This window comes from Monodon monoceros, unplaced genomic scaffold (assembly GCF_005190385.1).
Source record: "Monodon monoceros isolate NGI ecotype Baffin Bay Population unplaced genomic scaffold, NGI_Narwhal_1 Super_Scaffold_22, whole genome shotgun sequence".
NCBI lineage: Eukaryota > Metazoa > Chordata > Mammalia > Artiodactyla > Monodontidae > Monodon > Monodon monoceros.
In genome coordinates this window covers 103569673-103584449 of record NW_021703779.1, presented here as the reverse complement: position 1 = coordinate 103584449, position 14777 = coordinate 103569673, and the positions used below count along the sequence as shown (strand labels likewise).

Sequence of the window (14777 nt, the reverse complement as noted above, 5' to 3'; positions counted from 1 at the left end):
AGCTCCACACTGCACACATCACAAATACACTATAAATGGTCAATGAACAAATCTTTAGGCAAAATGAGGGGTTGAAAGTTAAGACAGTAAGAAGCTGGAAAGCAGACCTCTACTAAGAGATAAAAGGCTTCACAGAACCTAGAAGCTGACCTGAGGGCACATACTCCTCCCGGAATTCAAGGCAATTCATGAGAACAGACTTCTAAAAACTACAACATGAGACTGCACTGCCTCCCCACTCCCACCCCAAAACAGCCCCAAGCACAATCCTCATCACAACTCTGTTTCGGAAAATACCCATCTTGGTCCATTAAGATTAAATCAGTCTAATTCAGGATCAGCTTGCAAGTAAGCCTAGTGAGTCTCGGGATGCCACATAATGCATCCACTCAACAAATATTATACAACCTACTATGTCCCAACCACTGTTCTAGGTGCTGGGGTTAAGGCAATGAACAAGACAAATATTCTTGCCCTCAATGAGTTTACATTCTAAGGTGGGGAAAGAGATAACCCACATAAAACTATGTTTGTTAATGAAAAGAGCCATGCAGAGAAATACAGTAAGGAGAAAAGGAAGTGTTGGGGGCAAAAGGTATTTTACATGATATGGCCAAGGAATACTTCACTGAAAGGCTAATTACTTGAGTGAGCAAAATGTCCTGAAGAAATGAGCAACCGCACCAGACAGAGGGAACAGTAAACACAACTGCCGAGAGGTGAGAACATATTTGGGCAAATTACTAAATTTCTTTAGGCCTCAGTTTTCTGTAAAATGAGTACAATATCCCCTATACAATGTAAGATGTAAAAGTAGTATATCAAGTATCTGACATACAGAATGTACTCAATAAATGAAAATATTACAGTTATCTGGGGGTCTATCATGCCAGCAAAACCCTAGGCATATTGTCTGGCATACAGAAAACACTCAGAAAAGTATTGTTATCTAATCCCCATAATAACATAAGGCATGCAGGATTACCCATTTTATAGCTAGGAAACCTGAGGATCAGAAAATTTCCCAATCCTCTGCTGACCTCTAAAATTCCTATTAGGATGAGCAAACATACTTCACGATTAAAGAGAAGACTTAAAATAAATACACTGCCAAGATGAGGAAACCATTCATATTAATGTCAACAATCAGCAGTATGGTACTGTAGTGCTAAGAACATGGGACACTAATCAGATTGCCTGGGTTCACATCAAGTCTCCACCGCTTTCCTAGGTATGTGTCCTTGTGCAATTTTACCTTTTTGTTTTGCACCTGTTTCCTCACCCGTAAACAGAAAACAATAGCAGTACCTACCTCAGAGTTGCTGGGAGGATAAAATGGGTTTATTTTTGAAATCACTTCTATTTCAGTGCCTAGCATATGGAGTTATATAGTATTATTAGTAAAAGTATAAAAGTAAAAAAAAGGAAATCATCATCAAAACAGTTCTACTTTCCATGGAGAATTTCAGAAATTGTACAGATAGTGGAGATGGAAAAGCAACAGAAAAGGGTGCTGGAGAAAAATGAAAATCAAAACAGAACAGAAGAACATAAAAGTAGCATCATGATGTTATCTGGATTTAGACCAATTTACCTGATCAGATTTTGCTCCCATTAGTATTACTGTCCTTTAGTAGGAACACTACTAGTGAGACATATGCCAACAATGCTTTGGATAACATTTTGTTTCATAGTTTATTTTATAAGAAGTTTAATTCCTTAAAATTAATTCAGATGTCACTTTACTAGGGATTAAAACAAATTCAATGTAATAAACTTTATCATCTTCCCCCACCCAACCCTCTTCTAGGTGTTATTTGATGCTTATTATAAAATACGAAACATATCACATCTAACTTCAGACTGAGAATAATTTATTCCCTATCAGCTCTTGGTAGAAAATAAGCCTTTCCCCTACCTAATTTCCAAAAGTTTTCTACTTTGAGAAGTCTAACTTCCTCAGTCTCATCAAGTTAGGATGCTTGCCCCCTCTTACTCTTCCCCCCCCCCCACCAAAAGTTATCACTACACAAGTCTATAAATATCCCACTGGAAGGCAATGTATCACTGTGTAAAGAAGTGTGCTGGAATTAGGCAGAACTGGATTCAAAAGTAGGCTCTGCCACTAACTAGCTGAGTGAACTTGAGCAAGTCACTTAACTATTTTGAACCTCAGTAAATGAAAATACCACCAATTACCTCACATGGTTGTTTTAAGAAATAAAAATTAAATGTTAGGGAGCCTTGCTGTGTAGTAGATCCTATAAATGATATCCTGTAGATACACAAAGTTTATCATTAATGCAAAGCCAACTAGAGGAAACTAATTGACTACTTCTCTTCCAACATACAGGTCTTGAAGATGAGATATTAATAATGTAATTATAATGTAGGGTTACTTTCCTAGAAAACCTAAGGTTTTAATTACCATTTCAGAATCTGCATGATACATATTACACAATGAGACAAGAATTCAAAATCAGATAAAAACGTAATCCCTTGTCTGAAAAAGGTAAACTAGTTATAAGACATAAGTTTGGATATTCACCAATATTGTACATATAAACATTACATATTTATACACACAAATAATTATCTCTCATGTTAGGTTTGCTATTTTTCTGCAGCAACCTGGATAACTGTTTCAGTCTAACTTCAAAGGTTTAGGAACTAATTCCCTACTAAACGATCTTTTCTAATATAATCCTGTATTGTCCAGATAATCCCTCTGAAATTTTTCAAGTATATTTAGAACACCCAAATATGAATGCAACCACTGAATATTCCTCAATGAATAGTAGCACTTTATGCATTGACATGTAACCAAAACTCAAAAAAGTACATATACTCAAACTGGAAAAATCCATTTGTCATTGACAAATTTGCTTTTCAAAAACATACCTTCAAGCTTCTACTTCCCTGCCAGCCATGGCTACCACCACTTCCTCAATTCTCCTGCCAGGAATAAAGTCTGAGGAATGTCTTTTGGCCTCAATGAGTGGTGGAAACAGGGAGGGACATAACCCAAAGGAAAAATATTATGGCTTTGCTAATATTTCCTACATTTTCTCTACTTCTTTAGCATAGAAGGGAAATTCTCAAAGGTTCATGTTCCCAACTATCTTTAATACTATTTCTTTAAATCACAAAAAGGCCTTTTTTAGTAAGAGAATATTAAATGTGTTCTTTGTAGTAACATTCTAACCACCATAAAGTTTGCAAATTAGTTACAAGGCAGGAGATACATTGGTAAGTGTGGAAAAATTCTTGCTTTTGAAAAGAGAAAAACGTTAGAAACCCAAGAAAAGAGAGTATCATACATCCCAATCCTGAAATGGAAATACTACTTTAAATATACCAAACCTACATCATCATATATATGTAGAGAATGAATTTAATGAATATCATATACTGCTACAAAGACATTTCAAGCTAACACTCCAACAAAGAATCCAAAGTCAAAAAGCAAAACACAAGCATGGATAAATTTAAGTTCCTATTTAAACGCAAGCATTTACAACTTGAGGTAGAGAAAGACACACAAGAGTCCCATATAACAGAGTGATTGTTGATTGCCTCTTTTTCTTTTACACAGAAGCACAATATCACTTAGAAGGTCTCAACCTTTGGATAACAGTAACTGGTTACAGGGAATGATCATGGGCTTCTTTAACTTAGTTTATTAACAACCACCGAAGACTGAACTGAAGCATTGCAACGCTACATCAACAGTCCTTAATTGTTATTTTTCCCCAAAGCTTTTCAGAGTACTCCTTATTTTTAAATACTTGTCACTAATCTTAAATTAAGGACACTATCAAAACTGCATTGGGCTTCCCTGGTGGCGCAGTGGTTGAGAGTCCGCCTGCTGATGCAGGGGACGCAGGTTCGTGCCCCGGTCCGGGAAGATCCCGCGTGCCGCGGAGCGGCTGGGCCCGTGAGCCATGGTCGCTGAGCCTGCGCGTCCAGAGCCTGTGCTCTGCAACGGGAGAGGCCACAACAGTGAGAGGCCCGCGTACCGCAAAAAAAAATAAAAAATAATAAAAAAACTGCATTGATGGCTATTGGTTTTAGCTTAGTATTCTTTAATATACAGTAATCCCAGTACATAATGTTTCCAAAATGGGTTAGTTTTAACCCTTTTGGGGTGATAAAACTCAACTGACAACATTGACTGAGGGCAGAGACTATGTAGTTTACCACTGTATATCCCATCCCTGAAGGCACTTTAAGTACCAGCAGAAAAAACGAATGAACTCTTTTGAAAACTTGAATAAATGCAGTTATACATTTTGTACATTAATTTCACAGGGTTCTCACACCTCCACCCTATCCATGGGCCCCATATTAAAACCCAGCAATAGATTTTTAAAAAAACCAACTGCATTAATTTCTATAATAAATCAAATCCACAAAATAACCTTTTGTTTGCCAGTCATTATGCGGCCCACAAATTCCTTCCTCTGGTCAGATATGCAGTCCCCACCTTCCAACTTCACGATGGCTTTAATGAACTAAACAAATGACTTTAAGAATTGAATAGACCTACTTAATAGCCTCTCAGTTGTTTATAAGATAATGATGCCAACAAAACTTATAAAAGTGAACTAGCTAGCGGAAAAAAAAAACAAATTCCTCAATGAAATATTAGAATAGCTAAGTATGAAGTCCTCTTAAGATCAGCTCTCTACTACTCACCCTCACTAAAAGAAAAAAGAGGGGAAAAAATCTTATTTTACAAAATAGTAAAATCTGTGATTATGCTGAAATCATTTCACCAAATGTTTGAATCATTTGGGGGGGTGTGTGTACCACAAACAAACAGGCTGGGAATACAAAGCAGTTGCAAAAGTCACCAAAAATAAAAGACAACTATTAATTTTATGAAATGACACATCAATCTCCAAAAGACTTAATTTTCAAATTATGGTACAGAATCAGTTTAACTTCAAATAAGTCTCTAAACTAGACCTTTTTCTTTCTTTTCTAATACTACTTCTCCTTAGTCACAAAACTGTGTCTCTTTCAGCTTTCTTCTCAGAAGAAATTTTCCATCTAAGAGCCCCCATGAAATATCATACAATTCACATTTCCTCCTAAGAAACCCATAAAGGGAGTCTAAACAATGTAAGGAAAACAAATACAGATGTAAACAGTAAAAGTAGTTATCATGGAGTTTTCTGTTTTTATTTAGGAAGACCTCACTCAGAGAAGTTGCTTTTCAACATTAAGACATCATCACTTAAGTCTTAAGAGTCACTTGAAAAAAGCCAACTGGAAATTCTACTGGGTTTTTAAAAACACTGTATCTTGTCTTTTACTGTCGACCCCATACCAATAAAAACTCCTCCAAAGAGTAAAAACAAACTCTAAGAATATGGCAGTGTAAAGTAATTTAAATCACGTTCATGCCCAAAGAAATCTCCACAGGGGTTTCGAATCTCTTCCTACCACTTACTAACTGGTCAAGTTACTTGGCCTCCTATGCTTTGGTTTTCTCTTCTAAAAAAGGGGTGGGGGTTGTTAATTAGGGTCATCATACATCCTAGTTACTCTGGGACAGTCCTAGTTTATACTATTATCCTAGCATGCCATCCACTTAGTGCCCCCTTTCACTCTCAACAGTATCCTGGTTTGAACAAAAAATCATATGGTCATCCTACTTCAGAGGGTTATGAAGACTAAGTGAGCTAATACACATAAAGCATTTGTAATAGTGTCCGGCACACAGTAAGAGTACAGTTAGTGTTACCTATTGTTAATGTTAGTCACTGTCAAAGGCTTCTTATAAAAGGCTTTGAATAATATAATGAACAGAGCTCCTACAATATTCTTTTTTACAAATGAAATTATGCATTTAACTTCCCACATTCAATATTCAATTATTTAAAACAACTAAGTAGCACTAACTGCTTGAAATCAACACTGACCAATTTATCCCACAGAAATGGCAGTATCAGCAACTGCATTCACTTTTTATCAAACGTAAGTTTTAAGTAGAGGCTATATTAGGGTTACTGACAGGAAAGAAACCATGAAAAGTAAAACTTTGTTTGACATCAAACCAAGCCCCTTAATATTCTAGCAACCTTTCTCAACCAGGGTTCCTCATGTTATTAACCACAGAACTCAGAAAATGATTTGAGTGACAATTTCCTGAATTCTCCCAAGAACAGTACATAGCTAGTATCTTTCTAGATGCACTGGAGAGAAACTAGTTTATTATATACAATGGATGCCTTGGGGCATAATTCTGTGGTAGGACACCAGTGGTATTCTTGGACTACAAAGGGGAAAATATGGATGAAAAGACTCAATATTGACTCTGGGTAGAAGACAGTATCACCTGGAAAAAATATTTCCTACAGAATAAAGCTTAAGGAAATGATTAACATAAAATATATAAATTTGACTCATGGCTGTGAAAAGCACTAATATTTTTGGTTTTACCCCATTTCCACTAATTTATCTTAGGCCAGCTACACGATATCTAGCATTCCTTCAGATTAGAAAAGTTCTAGTTATAGTTTATGAAAAGCAGGAAGGAGAAAGAGGAAAAGCAAAGAAAGCTGAGACCAAGATTCTGATCACTAATGAACCAAATAATCCAGGGCAGCAATATTAACTATTACCTGATAAAAAATAAGAACAAGAAATTTTAATTAAGTGAAAAGATGAACTAGAATAGAAAGTAGAAACAGATAAGGTACTAACACTTAGAAGAAAATATTTTTAAGGTACCATTAAATAACAAAAAAACCCCTACAGAACCAATCAGAGCAGTGAATTATAAGAGTCACCTAAATTCTCTTTTCAAATCACTCGATAAACATGCTGAATGATTGGGGAACTATTCTCAGACACATTTAGCTCCATTCTATATAGAGCTTAAATGACAAAAGAAAAAAAAATCAGTGAAACCACTCTATCTACCATAGTATGACCCCCCAAAAATTAAGAATACAATTCAACATATTATCCCATCTAAAACAAAAAAATATATATATTATTCCACAAACTTTTGTATAATGAGCATACTCAAACCTAAAGCTCAGATTTATTTCAACTATTTCAACTATTAGTATAAAACACAATTAGACCGTTCATCAGGCAGCAACTCATCTAACCCTACATTAAAAATCTGCATTAACCCTGTACTATACGTGAAAAAAATCTTCATTTTGTAACACTGAAAAGATACATGCTTTCAGTGATAGATAACCCAAGACCTAACACAGTTAAGAGAAACTACTGAGTTTAACAAAAAAGTACAAAGGTTTTGAGGCCAGACTAATATGGGTGTGAACTCAGACTGTCAATTATTATCATGTGACAAGTCATTTATTCTCTGAGAGCCTCAATTTCCCCATCTGTAAAATGACAACCATCTATCTTGTAAGGTAGCAGAGAAGTTTAAACAATACATGTTAAAACACACAGTGTACAGTTATTGGCATTTAAAAGTCACTCAAATGGCAACTAAATTAAGAGTTTCTTAGAATATCTCAGGATTCAACAAGTTATAGGTCAAATCCCATTACAACAAATGTTATTCATGCAAAAGTGTAAATAGGACCTGCTTTTTCCCCCCTAACAACATTCAACAGAATTTAAACAATATATATATATATTTATTGCGATCACAAGCTGTTTATATTTACCAGTGTTTGGGTGTTCCTGAAGAATTTAAAGGGATACAGTAGGGAGCCAATCGCAAAGATTGAACAATATATTTTTATAAAGGAATTTTACCTTTGAGGTGTACATTAGATTATCCAGAGTTTACAGAAATCACTCTAGTTTGTCTCATCAAGCCTAGTCGTGTATTTTCCAATTAAAATAAAAAAGAACAGATCATCAACATTATTCACCCTCCCCTCATCTGGAGGAGGGGATGGGGCTTAAAACAATTTCAATAATCTCTAGACTAGACCAACCATATGTAAAGATTTGTTTTCTTCTGGCTAGTAGCAAAGATAGAACTATAGCAAGCATACATTAAAAATACAGTTCAGAAAAAAAAATACAGTTCAGGTAGCAGATTACCATAGCTGCTAAAGAGATGTAGTTTTTTTTTTAAATGCACATATACAAAAATTAAGACTCCACCAAGCAACACCACTCACACTGACAAAATATAAAATTTGGTTAAATTAAATACAAAGCAGGCAACTCAGGAGACTGAAAAATATCAAGCTGACAATTTTGTTTTCTCATGTATCTTTGGCAAAGAGAACACGCAATAACCACCACTCATGATATCCAGAGATATTAGAAAATTATTATACAGGAGCAGTACTGAACCACAAATTAAAAGTCCTAAATATGTATCAAATATAGAAATTACACAAATAAAATACATGTAAAGAACTCTTAAAATAATCTGTATCTTTAAAGTTTCTTCTTTACTCTCTGATAATTAACGGTGTTTCAATATATACTGACACCCATAGATAACTGGGACTATCCCTTGCCTTTGCTATGCTCCCCAACTCCCAAAATAGGTATAGGATAGTGCTCCACTACACAGTAAACTGTTGTGTTCAAGTCTTCGAATAATCTAATAGCGAAGTCAAAGTACTAACACAAGACCAGTGTTTTTTTAACATGTGAGACAAAAAAGTCACATTAAAGATATGAACCTTATCCCATTGAGGTGTAATAGATCATTGTGTCCATCTAATGTAAATTTTAAGCTCGAAAGTTAACTTGCAGCATCAAAAACTGAAGTCTTCCATCTATTATAAAGAACCCAAAGAAGAATATGCCATTCACTGTTTACTCCCTTCCCACACATAATTGTGGGTGGCATCAGTTAAACATGCAGAGTATTAAGCATTACTCAACTGTCCAAGGTGTATATTCACATCTAACCCTATATTCCCAAAGGGTAGTTTGAGCCTGAGCCTGTCCCCCACCCCAACCCACCCATTTTAATTCACAGGTTCTCAGGAGACCACCAACGTCATTAAGGTTCAAAAAGAAAACAATGAAAAAATAATGTATAATTTAATTTCATTAAAATCTTGAGTACTTGGGCTTTAAAAAAAAAAAACCTAACTAAATAGACTTCAAAGTTACCAAACTCATAGTTTGTTGCTTTAGTAGTTTAGCTCTTGCCTCACAATAAAATAAATCTGAAGTCACAATCCTCAACATTTAAGATTATTCGCATTTAAGAGTTCAAAATACATAATCTGTCTTCTCTTAACATCCTTCTAAAGCTAAAGTGATGAATACGAAATATACAGACTAATATTAACAATTACGAAATGTCTGTCCCCAGCCTAGGGTGGAATTTTTGCTTTAATAATGATTAGGGATCACACTTCGCCAAATACATAAGTTAAATATCCATTATTTTCTGTTCCCTTTAAAACTTTGACGTATGTTCAAAAATACATCTTATAGGGTGAAAAAACCTGCCACTGAACAACACAAAATTGCAGAAAATAAGGCACTTAACTTCAAATGATCTACAAATTCTTTGTAGGAGCAATTTACAAATACACTAATTAAGGAGACTGAAGGTTTTAATGGCAACGCATTTTTACTTTACTGTTGATGGGTAATGGTCAGATGTTCTTAATATAAAACATTAAAATATTTTACATATCAACCTTTAACTATTTATGGCATCAGATGGTTAAAAGTGGGGGGAGGGGAGCTTTAACTCATTTTGTATGTAAACATTCATTTTCAGATCAATTTTTTAAAAAACCACCCCACCCCTTAGGATGCTATAGTTATTTCAGTGGGAAAGAACAGGTAAGAAGTAGATTTCTTTTCCAATCCTCTTCTCTACCCATTCATTAAACACCAAATACTGAAACTGAATTCGACTTCTACCTCGATCTTCTTACCAGGAATGCTCCCTAGGGCACCCGAATCCCTTCCACTGTCATTTATTCCAACTGCCAAAGCCCCTCCTATTAATAGTAAATCCCTTTCATACTGACTCACTGGAACTCCAACTTAATGAAATAGACACCAAGCAGAATTTACAAAATTTGCTAATGGAATTTTCCTATTTTCAAAGGATTAAAAAAGAAACTAAAAGTAGAGCACGTTCAGACTAAGTTACAAACATTTAAAGTTCAACCAATTTATAACCATTTATCTTGCTTATTCTATACTGGTTCAATTTAAATATTTTTTGAGTTTGTAAGTCAGACATTGTGTAATTACTTATACACAAGGCCAAGTTTCCCAGGCAAATAATATGTAAATACAAACTTAAGTCATTACACCAAAATTGCAAGACAATCTGAATTTTTTTCTTCCAAATTTTTTCTGTTTAAGTATGGAAACATTCAAGTACACGCTAAAGTAGAGAGAATAGTACAATGAGCTCTCCTGTACTCATCACCCAGCTACAATCATCAACTCAAGGCCACTTTTGTTTCATCTCTACCTCCCACCTCTCCCCCAATTATCTTCAGAAAAGAATTAAAAGGAAGACACTGTGCTCAGTATGTACAGAGAAAAATCCAAAGATAAAAAAGTATCAAAGACTAGCAAGAAGTCAAGAATCTAACAATGTAACTGTGCGGCCACCCTATACAATTACTTGTTAGGTGGTAAATTTTTTTTAAGAATTCGGATTTTTTTTAAAAAAGGGAAATACCCATCTTTAAGAATCTGATAAGGCCAATAAGATCCCAAGGACATATTTAAAGTTACGTCTAAAAGGGTAAATAAGAATGTGATGAAAATGAACTTAAACATTTACAATTAGCTTGCATTCACGTAGCACCTTGGCTCAAAACTAAAAAAAAAAGACTATTTAACATAATGTGTCATAAAATTACAGTTCAAGCACTTGAAAGACCGCTGAACACTTATGCCTTAACTGGTCCTTCTGATTCCTAATTATAGATTGATATCAATGTAGGAAAAAAAACAGGCATCTTAACGTATGTGGTTTAAAATGTTCAAAATTACCCCACCGTTCACTGGGAAATATATGAAATCAAGTCTAAACTACCTGAATTGTATGTCATTAAAGAGAAATGTATCCACTTTCCAGGCCGATTTTTTTTAATAAGTTCACATATACCCTTAAACGCAACGCGCTAGGCTACAGATAGAATTAGGAGACCGCCTCCTGCTTTTGCTCCTAACCAATACGCAGAGAGAGAAGGTTGGCAGGAAAGTGCTGCGAGGACAGTAACAAACACCAGCAGCTCCCGAGCAGGCCCTGCTAGAGCCAGGAATGACGCACTTCGGTAACCCGACTCTTTCTCCCCTCCACCCCCGCCCCCAGCAGCGGTGCTGACACCGCCAACAGCCCGGAGTAGGAAAAAAGACAACAGAAAAAAGGCAGAGGTTGGACCGCACCAGGTTTCATCAAGAAACCTCGATTATTCCTCTTTCGACACTAACCACTAGGACTAAACAGGAAAAGAAGCTTCGTGCTTAAGCAAGTCCCATCATGGTGGTTTAAGAGTCACTAAATTAAGCTGATAATGAGCCCAATCCACAGAGACAAATACAGGGTGTGGCTGCCGTGAAATACGGCGGTCCGTGGGAGAAAAGGGGTATGGAATTTACACTCCAGTGTGAGGGGAAGATGAGGCTCTACGGTGGGGGGGGAGGGCGGCCCGCGCATTTTAAGGAACCATTTCAAACCAACACGAGCTCTTCGTTTACTTAAATCTAATCCTACACATCAAAAGTTTCTAATAGATATATCACGTAAACTGTAAATAACCATTTAATCAAATACCATGACCCTCAATTAACAAACTACATCCAAGAGAAAGGGGGGGCGGTAGGCAACAACATATAAAACATTTCTAGGCCACGGAAGAGAAAGTCTCACAAACCAGATGAAACTACTAATGCAATATTAAAAATTAAAGCTGAACACTGCAGCACGAAAAATCACACGATAAAACCCATTACACTTCATGATTAAAAATAAAATGGCATATACACCAAGGGGGAGCGGAAACTAAATGTCGAAAGTACAGCGGTTTATAAAAAAAACTAAAGGCAAAACAAGACATTCTCGCGACGGGGGAAAAAAAGGGCAGAAATCAACAATACGTTTACGAATGTAGGCCAGAAGAAAATGAGAACGGGGCTCAAAGTTTTGCGGAACTACTTGATGCTGTTTCCCACACCTTCTCTCTCCCATGGCCCATCCGACCCTTTCCGTCCTAAAATCGCCGTCCACAGATCACCGGGTACGTGAGAGAAGAAAAAAGAAAGTCGACCCCAAGCAAGAATAAAAGTGTGGAGGGAAAAAGCAGAAGCTGCCTACCTGGGGCAAGGATCAGCTCAGTTCGTGCCTTGAGAAAGACAGTGCGGGTGGGGGTGGGAACGAAAAGCAGCACTAAAACTAAAACAAAAGTGGCGCCAAAACCCCCCAACAAACAGCCTTCCACTCCCGCCCTTCCCCCCTCCTCCCATGCCAGGCAGGCAGGGCCCCCTTCGGGGCAAGGTCTGCACGCGGGGGCCAACACCGCCAGACCCCAACCAATTCGGAAAATTGTTGCCCGAAGAAAACTGACCGAAGTCGGGCCTCAGAAGGGATGGAGAGATCGATGCCAATCGCTTTCCCCGGCAGTTCCCCCACCACGCGCTGGAGATGATGGGGCGGGGGAGAAGCAGAGGGGCCCGTCACATGAATGTTGTTCCCTCTCTAGGAAGGGAGGAAGAGAGGGAGGGAGAGGAGGGAGGGAGGAAAGGAAGGAGGAGAAGGGAGAAGGGAGGGGGCACGAGGGAGGGGTGTGATCAGAGTAGATTTTCCCTCGCCTCCCTCGGTCCGAGGCCCAAATATACACAAGCGAGCCTCCTCGCCTCCCCTCCCCCCTAGGTTCCCAGCACCACCATTTTGCTCTCTTCCTTCCCCTCGCCGCGATGCCGCGCTCTCCCCCACCCCAACCGCGGCCGCCCGGCCTTCCCCACTACGGCTCGCACCCCACCCCACCTCCAGTTCGGGCTCTCCCAGGCTTAAGAGCCTGCCGGAGAAAAGGCACCTAAATCTAACACTACACCGAGAAGCAGAGCCTCCATCTTGCGCTGCTCCGCGTTCTCCATTTTGGGCCACCCATGGGGGGGGGTCTCCGTAGAGGCCCCGAGGGAGAGTGGGGCGAGGGAAGGAAGAGAAAACCTTCAGCGAGGGTAGTCGAAAAGAAGAGTCCTGCGGTAGAAAGCCACTCTAGGAGTAGGAGGTAGGGAGGAAGGGGGGCTGGAAGTTCTTGGTAGTGCTGAGGGAGCCACTTGGGGGAAGAGGGGAGAAAGAAGGGCTGGGGGTTACGCGGGGACGAGGAGGCTTCTCCCCGCCTTCACTTGACCGCCCGCTCCACGGCGGGCCCCGCTGGAGGCAAAGGAAGAAGAGAGGAAATTAAACGGCAAGAGTGCCCAGTGTCTTTCCCTCCCAACTCCTCTCTCGCGCCCTGTTTCAACCACACGCGCCTCACGGTGGGCCCCGCGCCCTCCGGGTGCCCCTCCAAACTTCTAGAAGCTTCGCCTCCGCCATTTTATAACTTACCTCCCCCCTCAGCGTATACAGAGGCAGCAACGAGACTGTTCGCCTCCCCCACTCCTCCTTCCTTCTTTCTCAGGCCGGGGGCTTCTTCACCCCTGGGCTGGTACAAGATATTTTTCCCTTCCTCTTCTTTACACCCTCGAATTCTACTCAGGGACGGAAGCTCCCGCGGTTCTAGAGCGGTGGGGGGTTTTGAAAGTGGCGGTCGGATCCGGCGGGTTTTTTTTTTTTTCTCTCTCTCTCTCTCTCTTTTTTTTTTTTTTTTTTTTTTTTTGGTGGCGCTTCGGGATTGTTTGGGGTGTTCGCTCTTCGGCGACTTGGAGGCGAATGGAACGCGCAGGCGCCATCTGTCGGCCGCGAACCCGCGTCCGGCTCCTGTTGGGAGGGAGCGTCATCTAGCGGCAAAGAGTCGCCACTGCAACGCCTGGCTCCCTGCCCTCCCACCCAGCATCCTCCTCCCAATCTCCAGCCAATCGGGGCCGACTGCCTCCCGGGTTCAGCGTCTCCGACGCCGCCTCCCAACGAGGCGCCCGCAGGGGCGCGCCGCCGAGTGGGGTAAACAAGGTGGCGTGCCCGCGCCTGACTTACTCATTCGTTTAGCAGCGCTTCCGCCGCGCAGCCGGGCGCGCCGCGTTTCCTCTTTCTTTATTGGGGGGGGTCGAGGGGAGGGCGGTAGGAATGTCCGGAGGAGCCCCCGTGCTGTGGGAAATCGGAAACTGGGCTCGCTGGGGACTCGTGCTCCGGGCCTCTCCGCCCCCCGCGCAGCCCGAGGTGGCAGCCTAGTCGGGCATCACCCTCCGACGTCCACTTCTGTGACAGGCCCCAGCGAGAGGGCCTTCGGCCCTAGATCCCGGACCCTCGCTTCACCGCACTGCCTACTCCTTCCCACCGAAAGAACTCAACTTGCGTGACTCCGGCACCTGATCCTAAGTGATTTAGGGGGGTTGTTTTTTGAGTTGTTTTGTTTTGTTTTGTTTTGCTTGTTTTTTGCTTCGGGTGTGGAGAGAAAGCGAGCTGATTCTCTACCGGGAAGACCTGGCGCTGGAGAAAAAAAAATTTTTTTTCTTTATAACACTAGTCCCGTCTCCCAGAAAACGTGGTCTGTCTCTCTCCAGGGTCTAGGAGACTTAGGGAACTGGGCTACTAGGCTAGGCCGGGCGCTGGAACAGTTTATTCTCCACTCTTGGGGCGGAGGGGAGGAACAGGACGGAGCGAAGTGGAGGGAAATCGAAAATCGGGCAGAAGGAGTCGAGGAGCACCTACCCGGTGTTCCCCGCCT

General features: G+C 40.1%; 1 protein-coding gene across 5 annotated transcripts in view; it reads right to left on the bottom strand.

Moving 5' to 3' along the window:
* Window positions 1–13766, bottom strand: part of STAG2 (stromal antigen 2) — a 116400-nt gene extending 102634 nt beyond the window's left edge. For 2 of the 5 annotated variants that reach the window (XM_029240288.1, XM_029240292.1), the window contains exon 1: window positions 13502–13766. The gene's annotated coding sequence lies outside the window, so the exon portion shown is untranslated. The other 3 variants (XM_029240290.1, XM_029240289.1, XM_029240291.1) reach the window with 3 other exon arrangements.
* Window positions 13767–14777: the final 1011 nt, after the last annotated feature.